Source organism: Physeter macrocephalus, chromosome 13 (genome assembly GCF_002837175.3).
Source record: "Physeter macrocephalus isolate SW-GA chromosome 13, ASM283717v5, whole genome shotgun sequence".
NCBI lineage: Eukaryota > Metazoa > Chordata > Mammalia > Artiodactyla > Physeteridae > Physeter > Physeter macrocephalus.
The window spans coordinates 84,190,345-84,203,379 of record NC_041226.1 but is presented as its reverse complement, the minus strand read 5'-3'; the positions used below and the strand labels follow the sequence as shown (position 1 = coordinate 84,203,379).

The window sequence follows — 13,035 nt, the reverse complement described above, 5'->3', positions numbered from 1 at the left end:
CCTCCGCCGCCTCCGGGCACTGCCTGGGAGCACCCGCTGCTGGGCCTGCGCCTCCCGGGGTGAGGGGAGCTCGAACCCCGGCGGGGCGCCCACCACTGCTGCCCCGTCTCCCGGGCCTGGGCCCCGGGACGCAGCGAGGGCCCCCCCCCCGACCCCCGCCCCGCCGCCGACCCCAGGATCCCGCCGCGCCGGTGGCCTCGTCAGGCGTCGTGTCCCTGGCTTCGCGCCCGGTGGCTGGACGCCCTGGAAGACAGGGGCTCGGGGCGCGGAGGGAGGGGCCCGGCGGGGCGGGGAGCCGGGAGCCCTGGTCCGCAAGGGAGCGGCTGGGCTGGGGGGCACCGCCCCCTCGCCGGCCTCAGCCTCCTCCCGAACCCTTTGCGGGGGGAGGGCAAGCAGCGCCAGGCCCCCAGGGTCGCGCGACTTGGTGGGAACAGGAGCCCCTCATGCTTCCCCTGTACCCTCAAGTGTGGCCTTTGTCGCGGCCGCGGCGCATGTGGCTGCCGGGCAGGCAGGAAAATGTCTGCTTGGCTGGCAGGCGCTGCCTTTCTTGGCCCCTTAGAGGGAACTTGGCTAAGACTTAAGCAGAGTGGAGGCTGCTGTCCTGCCCCCCCGGGTTCCGCGACCCCCACCCCAACACTTTTGAAGGGGCCCTGGGTGCCCAGCGGGGCCAAGGGCCACCCCAGGTCTGGCCAGCACTGCCCAGGAGCAACCTTCCTGCTCACCCCACAGCCCCTTCTTCTGTGACCCTCTGGCCTTCACGAGCCAGTGTGACAGCTGAAAGGGGCTGGGGGGAGGGGGGATGGAGTGAGTCACTGCTTTTCCAGCCTAGACTGCATGGCCTCTGCCCTTTGGCTGTGACCGCATTTCCAAGGAGATGGGGGCATCCCCCCCCTTCAGGGAGGATGGGGGTGGCCGCTGACCAAGAAGCGTCTTGAGGGGACGGGGGCAGGGGGCCACCCTCCCCCTCCACGGAGACGGACGGCCCAGGGAAGGAGCCCTGGCCTGCCGTCTGGTCCCCAGGCCCCTCTGAAGCCAGAACCATCCTGGGCCCTCTCAGTGCTAAGCAGCCCAAGGTCCCGGGGCCGGGTGCCCTCAGATCCAGTCCTCTCCTCGGCCCTCACCCCCCTGGGGGCTGGGACCTACTTACCCCATTTTACAGCTGGGGGAACTGAGGGTGGAGGAGATGCTGAGGGCAGAGCTAAGCCTTGAGCGGGAGTGTCTGCCTTTGGCTGTGAACTGCAGGGGCTGCCCAGGCTTGCTGGCTCCTGGCTGACTGGTAGAGAGGCTGGGGCCCGGGGCACGGCCGGGGGTGGCTGGGGGCGTTGGCTGGGTCCTGGAGCTGCCCTTCCCAGCTGTGTTTGGCCAGGATGGGGGAGAGGGCGTGCTGGCTGTGGTAGCTGGCCTGGCTCAGCCCCTGCGCTGGAAGCGCAGAGACTTCCTGGGGTCCCTGGAGCCATCCTTGGGCCAGCAACGCTGACGCGGCACAGTCTCCTCGAGCCCCCCTGTTCCAGCTCGGGTGAAGGGGTGTCAAGGCGGGCTGGGCTGTAGGGAGACCCTGATGGGCGAGTGTCTGTGTCTTCATGGCCATATGTTCTTATTGAAACCTGGCACTGTCACCTCCCTGTAGTGACCACTCTGGGGGCCTCAGTTTCCCAATCTATGTAATGAGGACAGTACTAGTGGCTGCCTCATAGCCAGGTTGTGAGGATTTGATGAGGGAAGGGCAGAGAACATCGTTAGAGCTGCGCTGAATGAACGTTAGAGATCTTATCTGGCTGGGCAGGTGTGGCCCCTTGTGGCTGAGGGCTGCTCTCCCCTGCCTGTCCTCTCACGGAGGGTGGGGCTGGTCACACCCATCATTGTATGTCTCTGGCTGGCACAGGGATGGCTGGGTTAGCCGGATGGCCCCATCTGTGTATTCACGATGAAAGAAACAATTCTCTTGACCAGGTATGGCTGTGCAGGGTTTGGGAGAGGACCATGGTGGTCTGTCTGCGTGGCTGTTCTTTGCTGTCTGGGGTACTTCCCTCCAGTGGAGGAGGGAAGACGACGTGGTCCTCTTGGTCCATGGTGGTGGCGTCACAAGAAAAATCACAGCTGCCTTTTCTTACCCACCCTGCCCTGAGCTAGTCATGATCCTGGGAGGCATATGTCACCCCTGTTTCATGAATGAGACAGCTACAGCTCAGAGAGGTCACGTGACTTACCCCACATCACACAGGTAGTAAGAGGTAAAACTAAATCCTGGACTTAGGTCTCCCTTCCAGGACTGTTTAAACAAATTCTGATTTCAGAAGCCTTCCCTTTGCTGTCTTGCTGATTTTCTGATGGATGCTCCCGGCCCGCTTCTCAGGTTGTTCAAGGTGTGTGTCTGTTTCCACGGGATGGATGGGGTGGGGAGTGCGTGCCTGTTTCCTGGGGGATCGGGATACTTTGCTGGCAAGTGGGCCGGGCCCTTCCTTCTTCCTGCTGTCACTGTGTGCCCGTACGTGTGCCCTTACATGGACCCGTCCAGCTCAGAGGCCTGCCTGACGACGTCCCCTCGTTCCAGAATGCCGCTCTGGCTTCTCCTGTGACAGGTGACATCCTGTTTTCCAAGTATCGCGCTTCGAGTGCCCCTCCCGTTTGCGTGGATCTCAGCTGGGTTATTGGCCCCAAAGGTGCATAATAGCCATGTGCACTGATTGAGCACCTGCTGTGTATAGAGCCAGGTACTAGGAAGGGTTCACAGGCAGATCCAAGGTGCCCCTTGTCCTGCCCTTCTGGATCTGGTCGGGTGTGCTGTATTTGTTTTTATCCAAAATGCCTGGCAGCCACGTTGGGTTTAATTAAAGTAATTAGGTATGGCCAAATCTGCTGATCCTAACAAGAGACCGCGTGTGTCTGGAACAGCTTCAGTTATGAGGCCCTGAGGTTGCTGATGTCAGCAGACGGCCCTTGCGTTTGGTCTTCAGTCTGAATCTTTAGGGCACCATCCGCCCAGCCTCTTGCCCCCCACCCCGGCAGGCCTCCTCTCCGTAGGACAAGGCTGGGAAGCCCGTCTGCAGGGACACGGCAGAGAGGGCTCCCCCATGCCCACACCTCCAGCTTCAAGTCCTTCCCGTCCCTACCTTGTGCCGACGTTCCAGCCTGCGCCCCCCTCCCCTAAGCCTTTTCCATCAGGGTCCATCGTGTGCCGGGCCCATGCTGGAAGACTCCCCCTCCTTTTGTCCTGGTTCTTCCTGTAGGAGCTAGTCTAGTGGCTGCCTCCTCTAGGAAGCCTCCTCTGATTTCACTCTTCTCCCATCCTGAAGCGTTGTGAGGCTGGCCCTCGACCCCCCCCCCCCCCCCCCCCGCGAAGGCTGGGAAGCCCGTCTGCAGGGACACGGCAGAGAGGGCTCCCCCATGCCCACACCTCCAGCTTCAAGTCCTTCCCGTCCCTACCTTGTGCCGACGTTCCAGCCTGCGCCCCCCTCCCCTAAGCCTTTTCCATCAGGGTCCATCGTGTGCCGGGCCCATGCTGGAAGACTCCCCCTCCTTTTGTCCTGGTTCTTCCTGTAGGAGCTAGTCTAGTGGCTGCCTCCTCTAGGAAGCCTCCTCTGATTTCACTCTTCTCCCATCCTGAAGCGTTGTGAGGCTGGCCCTCGACCCCCCCCCTCCCCTTAGAGGTGTGTACCTCTAACCCCGTGTTTTCCACACTTTGCTTTAGTAAACAAGCATCCCTCGGAGCCACACTCGCTGCTCACTGTTCTGAACCCAGGACAGTGACTCCCGCCCCCCTCCGGACCGGTGTGAGCCCTCCCAAGGGGTCTCTGGGTCCTGCCGAGCCGGGCCTCCCTTTGCGGCTGTGTCATTCCGGTCCTTCCTTCCTGCGCTGCCAGGCACGGGCCCGGTCCCTGCTCCGAGATGCTTTCAGGTGAGCAGGACACACAGCAGGTTGTTGAGGTGCCTGTGGATGAGGAAGTGGCCTTTAAGTGTCCTGAGAGCTCCCGAGTGCAGGCCGGGGGACGCGGTTCCCGAGGCCAAGGGGTGTGATGACTGGGGCTGCCGGGGAGCAGGGAGACGGAGGCCGATTCCAGCGGAAACTAGGATGCCTTTTCTTTTCAAGTCAGGTTTCGTTTTTTTTGTTTCTGTTTTTAGATTTTATTTATTTATTTATTTATTGGCTGCTTTGAGTCTTCCGTGGCTGTGCGTGGGCTTTCTCTAGTTGCCGAGGGCTGCTCATCGCGGTGGCTTCTCTTGTTGCGGAGCACAGGCTCCAGGCACGCGGGCTTCGGTAGTTGTGGCTCACGGGCTCGGTAGCTGTGGCTCACGGGCTCTAGAGCGCAGGCTCAGTAGTTGTGGCGCACGGGCTCAGTTGCTCCGCGGCATGTGGCATCTTCCCGGACCAGGGCTCGAACCCGTGTCCCCTGCATTGGCAGGCGGATTCTTAACCACTGCGCCACCAGGGAAGCCCCAGGTTTCGTTTTAAGTGTGAACGTATCTTGACACTGGAGAGTTAGTTGGTGCCCTGCACCCTCACGTGTTTCCTACAGAAGAAGGTCTCCTCTGCAGCCACAGAGCAGCCACCTGAACCCGGAAAACAGCGGGGATGGTGCCGCCTTGGAATCCACTTGAGCTTCAACGCGTGTCTCCGCAAATGCCCATTTCAGCAAATGGTCCCCCCGGGGGCTGGGACGGCCCCTCCGCCTCACCTTGATTTTCCCGACCCGGACGCTTTTGAAGGTGACAGGCCCCTTTTGTTGCAGACTGTCTCCCCCTTGGGGTTCATCTGCCGTTTCCTTGCGTTGGATTCAGGCTTTGCACCTGGAGCGGGTGGAGTGACCGCGCTGTTGCCTTCTCCTGGCATCCTGTCTAGCAGGTGGCACGTGGTTTCCAAGTGTCCCCTTGCTGGGGGTGTGGGCTTTAATCACTCGACGCCGGCGCTGTTTGCCGGACGGCTCTGCCGCGAAGGTCCTCCGATCCCCCTTGTAGGTCACGAATATTCTTGAGAAGGTGCTTTGAGACAGGGACAGGATCAGTCCTCCCTCCCTCCCTCCCTCCTTCTTCTCTTCCTCTTTTCATTTCCTTCCTCTCTCTGTCTACCACTGTGGATTGTGGTTTCCTATTCTGTTCCACGGATTCTCATCTGTTACCGTCTCTCTATTTTGACTCTCAGATGGTTTCAGGTTTGACCAGCGGCAGCTGCTTCAAGCTGCTTCCGTGTGTCTTTTTGACACGTTCCCATCATTTTGTGAGCTCTGTCTCCTTCCTGGCACAAGATATCTGAGCTCATCTTGTATTTTATTTTGTCCAGCTCCGGAATCAGCCGTTTGTGGAAGGAGCTCTGGGTCCGCAGTGCAGAGGCATATATGTAGAAACCGGGATCTGGGCGCAGGCGCACCCGTGCTGGGGCGTCTCAGCGCTGAGACCTGGGCAGTGTGCGCCTCTGAGTTAACACGGACGTGTGTGTGTGTGTCTGTCCTTGTGCTGCACGCGTTCACATTTGTACTTCTGTCTGTATCAGTGCTGTCAGGTGGAAAATGTGTGAGCCGCATCTGTCTCTTAAAATTCCTGGTGGTCATATTAAAAAAGTGAAAAGAACTGTGTAACGTTAATTCTGATGATACATTTTATGCATCAAGCACAGATGTACCTAGAGAGAAGAACGGTACGGTACAGGTATACGGTACGTCTGTGGTATTAAAATTTCGTGCGGGGAGGGCAGTTAGGACAATGCCTGGAAAGGCTCCTTGCGGGGGGCGGGGGGGGGTGTGATACTGACCAGAAGGTTGAGAGACGCCGATTTCCCGAATGTTAGCATTTCTGGGCGGCAGGGTTTGTGGCACCCGGTTTGTGCAGCAGGGGGTGGGGATGGGGGATGGGAGAGCAGAGGCCGGTGGGCCAGGGGTCTCGTCCTTAGCGCTGACCTGCTGACTGCACGGTCACTCGCAGGGCCGGGTGGGGCAGGGTCCGACGCTTGGGTCTGGAGTTGGCAGGGACGGCCGTCGGGCATCACCTGCCCAGGTCCTGGGTGGGCGCACGCTGGCGTTGGCGGAATGTGGTTTGTTGGGGCCACGTGTGCTGATGACAGAAACCTGGCTTTGGCGTGGGCTGCCGGGGTGAAACGGCCAAGGATGCTGTGGTGGGTGGGGAGTCCGTTGTGGGGGGCGACCCTCACCTGTCTGTGGTCCGGGCCCTGGACGTGGGGCGTCTCCGTGCCGGGAACGGGGGCCCTGCTGCGCGTGGGCCCAGGGCCTGACAAGGGTGAGTAGGCACAAGGTGACTCCACCCTGGTGCCTCATCTCAGCCCGTTGCTGCCATGAGGCCCACGTGACCGAGGATGTCGCCTCCCTGGCAGGGCGGTGCCCTCCGGCCCCTGCCTCCTGTCCCCGTGTCCAGGCCACGTCTGTGGCTGCAACTTCCCAGGACAGGGCAGTGCTGCTGCGAAGACGCCCCCGCCAGGTGGGCCTCCCTCCCGACTGTCCCTCGAACCCAGCTGCCTCTCCCCTGGCGCCCAGCCGGCAGCCACCAGCCCCTCCCGGAGCAGGGCTCGGCAGACGTCTTCTGTCGAGGGCCAGAAAGTAAATATTTCAGGCCCCGTGGGCCAGACGGTCCTGTCGCGGGAACTCACCTCGGCCCTCGTCGTGCCGAGGCAGCGCTGATGATCTGTGAGCGCGCGAGGGGCTGTGCGCCAACGTGTATTCGTGGAGAAAGACACGTGAATCGCGTATTCTCGCCACGTGTCACGAAATCCTGTTCTTTTCCTCCCCAGCCATTTAAAAACGTAAACACCTTTCTTAGCCGGTAGGCTGGGTGAAACCAGGCAGTGGGCCGGTTCGCCGCCGCTTGTCCGCTCAGAGCCCTTCCCGGGGCCTGCGCAGGTGTCCTGGTCCCCGGGGCTCCCCCCTCCCTGTTCCATCGCGCTTGGCGATCATGTCTCCGTTTGTATCCAGAGCCCTGGGCATGGGCTCCTCAGACAGGAAGTGATCTGTGGAACAAAGCTTCCTCACCGCTTCCCTGGTGCCAGGAAACGTGCTGAGCCCCTTGGGGATGACCTCCTCTCGTCCCCGGAGCGCGAGGGGCCGAGGCTGTGCTCTCAGCCCGATGAGCTGCCTGAAATGGCAGTGGAGGGGCCACACTCGGCCACTCGGCTGCCCTGAGAATCCCGGTGCCGACGTGTCACCGGCCTGGCTGAGCCTCGCTCTCGCGGCCCGGAAAGGGGGTGACGGTGGCGCCCTGCGTGGGCCTCCCACCAGGCCCGCTAAGTCTCAGGACGCTGCACCTCCACCCCACGCCCGGCTGGCCGGCTTGCTCCTGCTGGCCGGACCCTGGCCCCGGCTCGCCGCCTGCCTCTCGGGCCAGCTGCCTTCCCCCGTCCACCTGGCCTCACCTTGCCTCTGGCGGCCCAGCTGCTGCAGAGCCTCGTGGTGGTAGAGACGGTGGGATGCCAGGGCCCTGGGCTTGCCTGTCCCTCCTTCCCTAGCCCCCGAGCCCCTCCCACTCGGCCCCAGGTAGGGGGAGGGGGGAGAGGAAGGAGGGAGGATCCTTGGCCCAGGAGTGGAGGGCCCAGGGTTGGTGGACCGCAGCCCTGCCCCTTCCTCTGAGGGTGACCGGGGACTCCTGCCGGAAGGGGTCTCACACGCTCTCTCTGCCGCTTCCTTCCGAGGAGCTCCCGGGCTGGATGGGGCAGGACTTGCTGGCCCGTTCTTCGGGGCTGTGTGGGTCCTCAGCAGGTGCGGATGTCTGGATCCCTGGGGGCAGAGAGACCTCGGAGGGCTTCGTGGAGGAGGTGGCACTTGAGCTGGTGGTGAAAACTGGACGCCTTTAGGTAACTAAAGGTTGGAGATGGGTGGTTGCTGCAGGGGTGGGGCTCTGCGGGGGCAGAAGCTGGGGTGGGGGGGGTTCCCACTCTGCCCCCCAGGCAGATCGCTGCTGCCTGGCCCTGCCCTGTCCTGAGAAACTTTGTTCCCTGGCAGCCCAGCCCGGGCGCCTCCCCTGGGCCTCGGGAGACCCTGTGAGGCCCTGGGCCGGGCGGCCGTGCCCCCCGTCAATGGAGAGGGGACAGGCTGGCCTGGGGGCGCACAGCTGCGTGGGGGCCGAGGCCCCTCGCCAAGCCGCCCAGGCCTCCTGGAGCCTGGAGTACCCTCGCTTTGCTCCTCCCTTCGCCAGCAAACAGCCTTGGCACGGTCCTCCGTGGGTGAGGAGGCCGGGGGGCCACGCAGCGCCCGAGTCCAGACCCGGCCGGGCTGGCTGGCTCGGCCTTCCCCGCACCTGCTCCAGGCGGCTGGGGGAGGGTCACTCCATCATTTACTCAGAGCCCCATCTGCCTGCGGGCCTTGGGCAGAAGAGGCAGAGACCCCTGACCTGTGTCTGACCTTCTGGAGGGGAGACAGAATAAGGGGCTCGTGAAGAATTAAGAAGGCGAGAAAGATGCAGAGAAAGACGGCGGGCCTGAGGCCGGCGGCTGGGCTCAGGAAGCCCAGGCAGGCTCCCCGAGGAGGGGCCGCAGGGGCCCCTCTGCGGCCTGCTTCCGGCACCAGCTCCCCTCGGGTGCCGTCTCAGCTCTGAGCCGGAACGGGGCGCGTGGCCTGTAAGTGAAGTTCAGCCCCCCGGAGGGGGGCGGCTGCCCGAGGCCACGGTCTCTGGGGGTTCCCTGTGTGCCCGAGGCCCAGCCACGGGGCCAGGCCAGCTCCGCGGCGTCCGGTTGCGAGCAGCTGTGGCTCCCGGCAGCAGAGCGTGGCATCCATGTCTCCTCCCGCCCCGTCCGCGCCCTCCGTCCAGTTCCCGATGGCCGCGTGGCGTCCGCTCCTCCACGCACCCGGGGATCCCGGGCCACTCATCCTGGCCGAGCCGTCTCGGGGCGGCACTGCCCCCCGCCCCGGCCCCCGTTTCCTCTGCTGTGAAACGGGGTTTCTGACAGCCACCTCCTGGGGGTTGGCTGAAGACAGAGCGGACAGAGGGGACCCAAAGCTCTCGGCCCAGCATCTGGAGGCGGTGTGTGCGCAGTGGGTGTCGCCTACCCCTCCACACCCTCACCCTGGGCGGCCCGGCCCTTTGAAGCCTGGGGCTCTGCTTCTCCCTGTAGATGCCCCTCCCCTAGCGCCTGCCCCTGAGCTTGACCCGGGAGAGAGGTCGGGGCAGGGGCGCAGATATGGCAGGCCCTGCAGACCTGCTTCATCGCCGGATCAGGAGCCGGCACCGCGCGTGTGTGGGATGAACCCCTTGTCCCGCTCAGCCGGGGAAGCTTCACGCTCGGCCAGGAGGGGGGCCCCCTGACCCTCTGCTCGGGCCGCGTTCTTGGTCCTCTGAGGCGCCACGCTTTCCGGGGGCGCTCCGGTCAGCACCCTGTGGCTGCTGTGACTGTTTTGGTTTCTGGACCCAAATGGTAAACAGGAACAGCAACGTACGGCTGCAGAGGGGGCAGGCCGTGCCGGGGGTGCCTGCCGGCCGGGATGGGGGAACAGGGGTGTCCCCCAAGCGAGGCTCCCTGCCTTTGGAAGCTTAAGTGTTGCTAGAAACGCACGGCCTTTCTGTTTTGTGGGGATTGTTTGTCGTTCTGCAGAGTGTATATAAGGATTAAAACACTTATTTTTAACACACCTACTCCTCATCCCCCGAGCCAACTTAAACTTCAGGCCATAAGTGCTCCCTTTGGTTTGTTTTGTTTTGTGCTCTTGGCTTCAAAGGCAGCGTGCGCACATGGTGTCCGGTGAGAGCTGGTCCGGGCAGGCAGGCGGCCCGGCTGCCGGCCGCCCGGCCTCCCATCCCTCCGTGGGCTCGGTAGCCTCCGGGCCTTTCCAGGGATGGGGCCCTCTCCCAAGTCCCCCCCGAGGCCCCCCCCGAGGCCCGGTTGTCCTCTGTGCGGAGTGGGGGGCACTTGTCTGTCTCGTGCTGTCAGAGGACTTTCGGAGATGCTGCCCCACTGCCGCCTGCCAAGTTCATCCGCTCTGCTGGGGGCTTCACGGCTGCGGCAGGAGAGGTGTCTCCCGGGATGTGGAGGGCGGCAGGGTGGGGTGCTGGGGGGCCGTCGCCAGCACCGGAGTCACCTGGCAGGTGGGCGGCTCCGGGTTCCGGATGTTTCTCTGCTCCACGTGCCTCCCCCCCGACCCCAGCCCTGCCTCTGCCCGGCCTCTCTCCCAAACGTACCGTCCACACATTTCCAGCTTTCCTCCACATTCGCCTGATGGTCGTATTTGTCTCACAAACGTAGGATGCCGTCAGGGGAGGGGGGTGCAGGCACCGTGCTGAGCGCGTGGACGACCCCAGCCCCGCGGTGAGGGGCCAGCGCGGCCCTCTTGGCGGCTGAGGCCCGGAGTCGCTAAGCCACCTGCCGGGGCCACGCAGTTGCGATAGGCTGGGCCTGGGCTCGCCCCGGCCTTCCTGACGCCAGAGTCCAAGGCCCACGTTTTGCTTTCCTCCCCTCGGGGTTGGCTCTGGTTGGCGGAAGTGTTTCTGCCAGGTTTGGCCTGGTGGGGGAGGCGGGGCTCCGCACCTGCCCTCCGTGTCCCTCCAGGAATGGGGAGGTGCCCCCTGGGACAGTGGTCATGGGTGCAGCATGGACTGTCCCACCTTTCAGCTGCATGAGGGGTGTCTGGGTCCCAGTCCCTGGCGCGCGGGGCAGCTGGAGAGGTTTAGTCTGTTCACGCCCTGTCTCCAGGTACCCCTGGGGTGGTGGAAGGTTCTGGTCCCTTATGCTCATGACAGTCACATCCTGAGACCCTCCGTCCCTTGCCCTTAAGCTCCTCCCATCCTTAATCTACCCTCCACCCCGGAGACTGGGCATCTGTGTTTTCCGCCCGGCCTCGCCCAGCTTATCTGGCTGCCGGGATGGGAGGAGAAACCTATCCATTAGTCATTTAGGTGAGAGACAAGGTACCTGTTCAGATCCGAGCTGTTTTCACCTATACACGATGGGTTACTCACACATACGGAGGATTCTGAGCACCCATCTGGATGCCAGAGGTCTCTCTCCGCCTGAAGCGGTTTTGTTTTTTTTCACCCCAGGGCTCAAAGGAAGCAGGCGGGAGGCAAGGCAGCAGGGTGTGACCTGGGCCTGGAGATGGACGGGTTCCCTGGCTTCCCTCGGCCTCCTCTCACCTGCCGCATTCCCCCTCCCCTCTGGGCCTCTGGGTTCCTAGCTTAGAGGGACCAGACGCCCCCATCTCTTGTGATGACCCGGCACAGTCTGTGTGGTTAGGGCCAAGGGCTGGAGCCCTGGCTTTGCCACTGACCACTGTGGGCCCTTGAGCTTGACCTTCCCGGAGCCTCAGTTTCCTCCTCTGTAGGACTGGGATAAAAATAGTATCTTCCTCAGCGGGTGATGGATAAACAACATGTGGTCTATCCAGACAATGGGATATTATCAGCCATAAAAAGGAACGCAGCACTGACATCCTGCAACATGGATGAACCTCAAAAACGTTATGCTGAGTGAAAGAAGCCAGACCCAAAGGCACAGGTGTTACGCAATTCCATTTATATGAAATGACCGGGATAGGCAAATCCACAGAGGCAGAAAGCAGGTCGGTGGCTGTCGGGGGGTTGGGGGGAAAAGGGGAGAGCAACTGCTAACGGGTACGGGGGTCTGTTAGGGGGTGATGGAAAATTCTGGAACTAGATAGTGGAGGTGGTTGCACAACATGGGGAATGTGCTAAATTTCACGTTATGTGTACCTTTTTTTTTTTTGCTCCGACCGCACAGCTTATGGGATTTTTAGTTCCGCGACCAGGGATTGAACCGGGGCCGTGGCAGTGAAAGCACTGAGTCCTAACCACTGGACCGCCAGGGGATTCCCTACGTTATGTGTACTTTACCGGAATAAAAAAGTAGCACCGCCCTTGTGGGACTGGGAGAATTGCATGAGGAATTCGAGCAGCTCTGTGGCCTGGGACCGCAGTGGCCCGGACATCTGCCCCTGTGTTCTTCCTCTCAAGTCACATTTGATTCCTGCATCCGTGTAAAGGCAAATATGCGAATAGTGTATTTAAATATGTAAATATTTAAATATCGTCTTCGATCTCAGACGCTTTCCTGGGCTCGTAGACGTGCTGGCCCGCGCACCCGGCAGGTGAGTCAGGCCCACGTGGTCTTCTCTGGCCACTCCAGGCAGGACAGGGAAGTGAGAGCCTGGACTTTGGTGTCTGCCGTTGATCTGCTGTGTGATGCTGGGTAACTTACTTTCCTTCCTCTGTAAACTGGAGGCGATGCTGACAGTAAGGGTGCCCTTACTGTCGGGTGACAGTCCCCAGCCGGGGGCGTGTGAGTGGCAGGCTCTGCCTGACGTCCGGCCCATTTTACCCCACCCTCCCCTGCCACCGCCCAGGGTAAGGGTCTCAGGCTGGGCCCCGGGGAGCAGACCCCGAGACGGGAGGTGAGCCGGTGAGGCCAGAGAGGGAGGGACGGAGGCCGAGGCCCTCCTCCTCCAGCAGCTTCCTGCCGTGCGCGCTGAGCACTGGGCACAAGACGGTCCTCGAGGGGCACGGCCCGAGGGAGGGGAACCCGGGGTTTCTGTCACCGCTCCTGGGCCCCGGGCCGGGCAGCAGCCTCGGGCAACGGAGGGCAGTGCTGGGGCAGGCCCCGGAGTGGCGAGCCCTGGGGGACGTCGGCCGGGTGCCTGCAGCTGCTAAAGGAAAGCGGCTCTTCATCCTGGGTGGGAGATGATGACAGGAGACCTTTCCTCTCTCGGCTCTAGGAAACGGCCCAGGGAGCTTTCATCTGAGTCGCTGTTGGCAGAGGGCCTGGAGATGGACCGGGCCCCCCTGTGTGTATGGGCGGTAGCTAGGGCTGGTTTCTTTCTTTTCTTCTTTTTTTAAAAATAGATTTATGTATTTATTTATTTTTGGCCGCGTTGGGTCTTCCTTGCTGCACACGGGCTTTCTCTAGTTGCGGCGAGCGGGCTTCTCATTGCGGTGGCTTCTCTTTGTTGCGGAGCACGGGCTCTTGGCGTGCGGGCTTCAGTAGCTGTGGCTCGCGGGCTCTAGAGCGCAGGCTCAGTAGTTGTGGCGCACGGGCTTAGCTGCTCCGCGGCATGTGGGATCTTCCCGGACCGGGGCTTGAACCTGTGTCCCCTGCAT

At 62.3% G+C, this 13,035-nt stretch overlaps 1 protein-coding gene across 1 annotated transcript in view; it reads left to right on the top strand.

Annotated features, from left to right (window-relative positions):
• Positions 1-13,035, top strand: part of VAV2 (vav guanine nucleotide exchange factor 2) — a 203,318-nt gene that overhangs the window by 1,130 nt on the left and 189,153 nt on the right. The gene's annotated exons all lie outside the window — the stretch shown is intronic.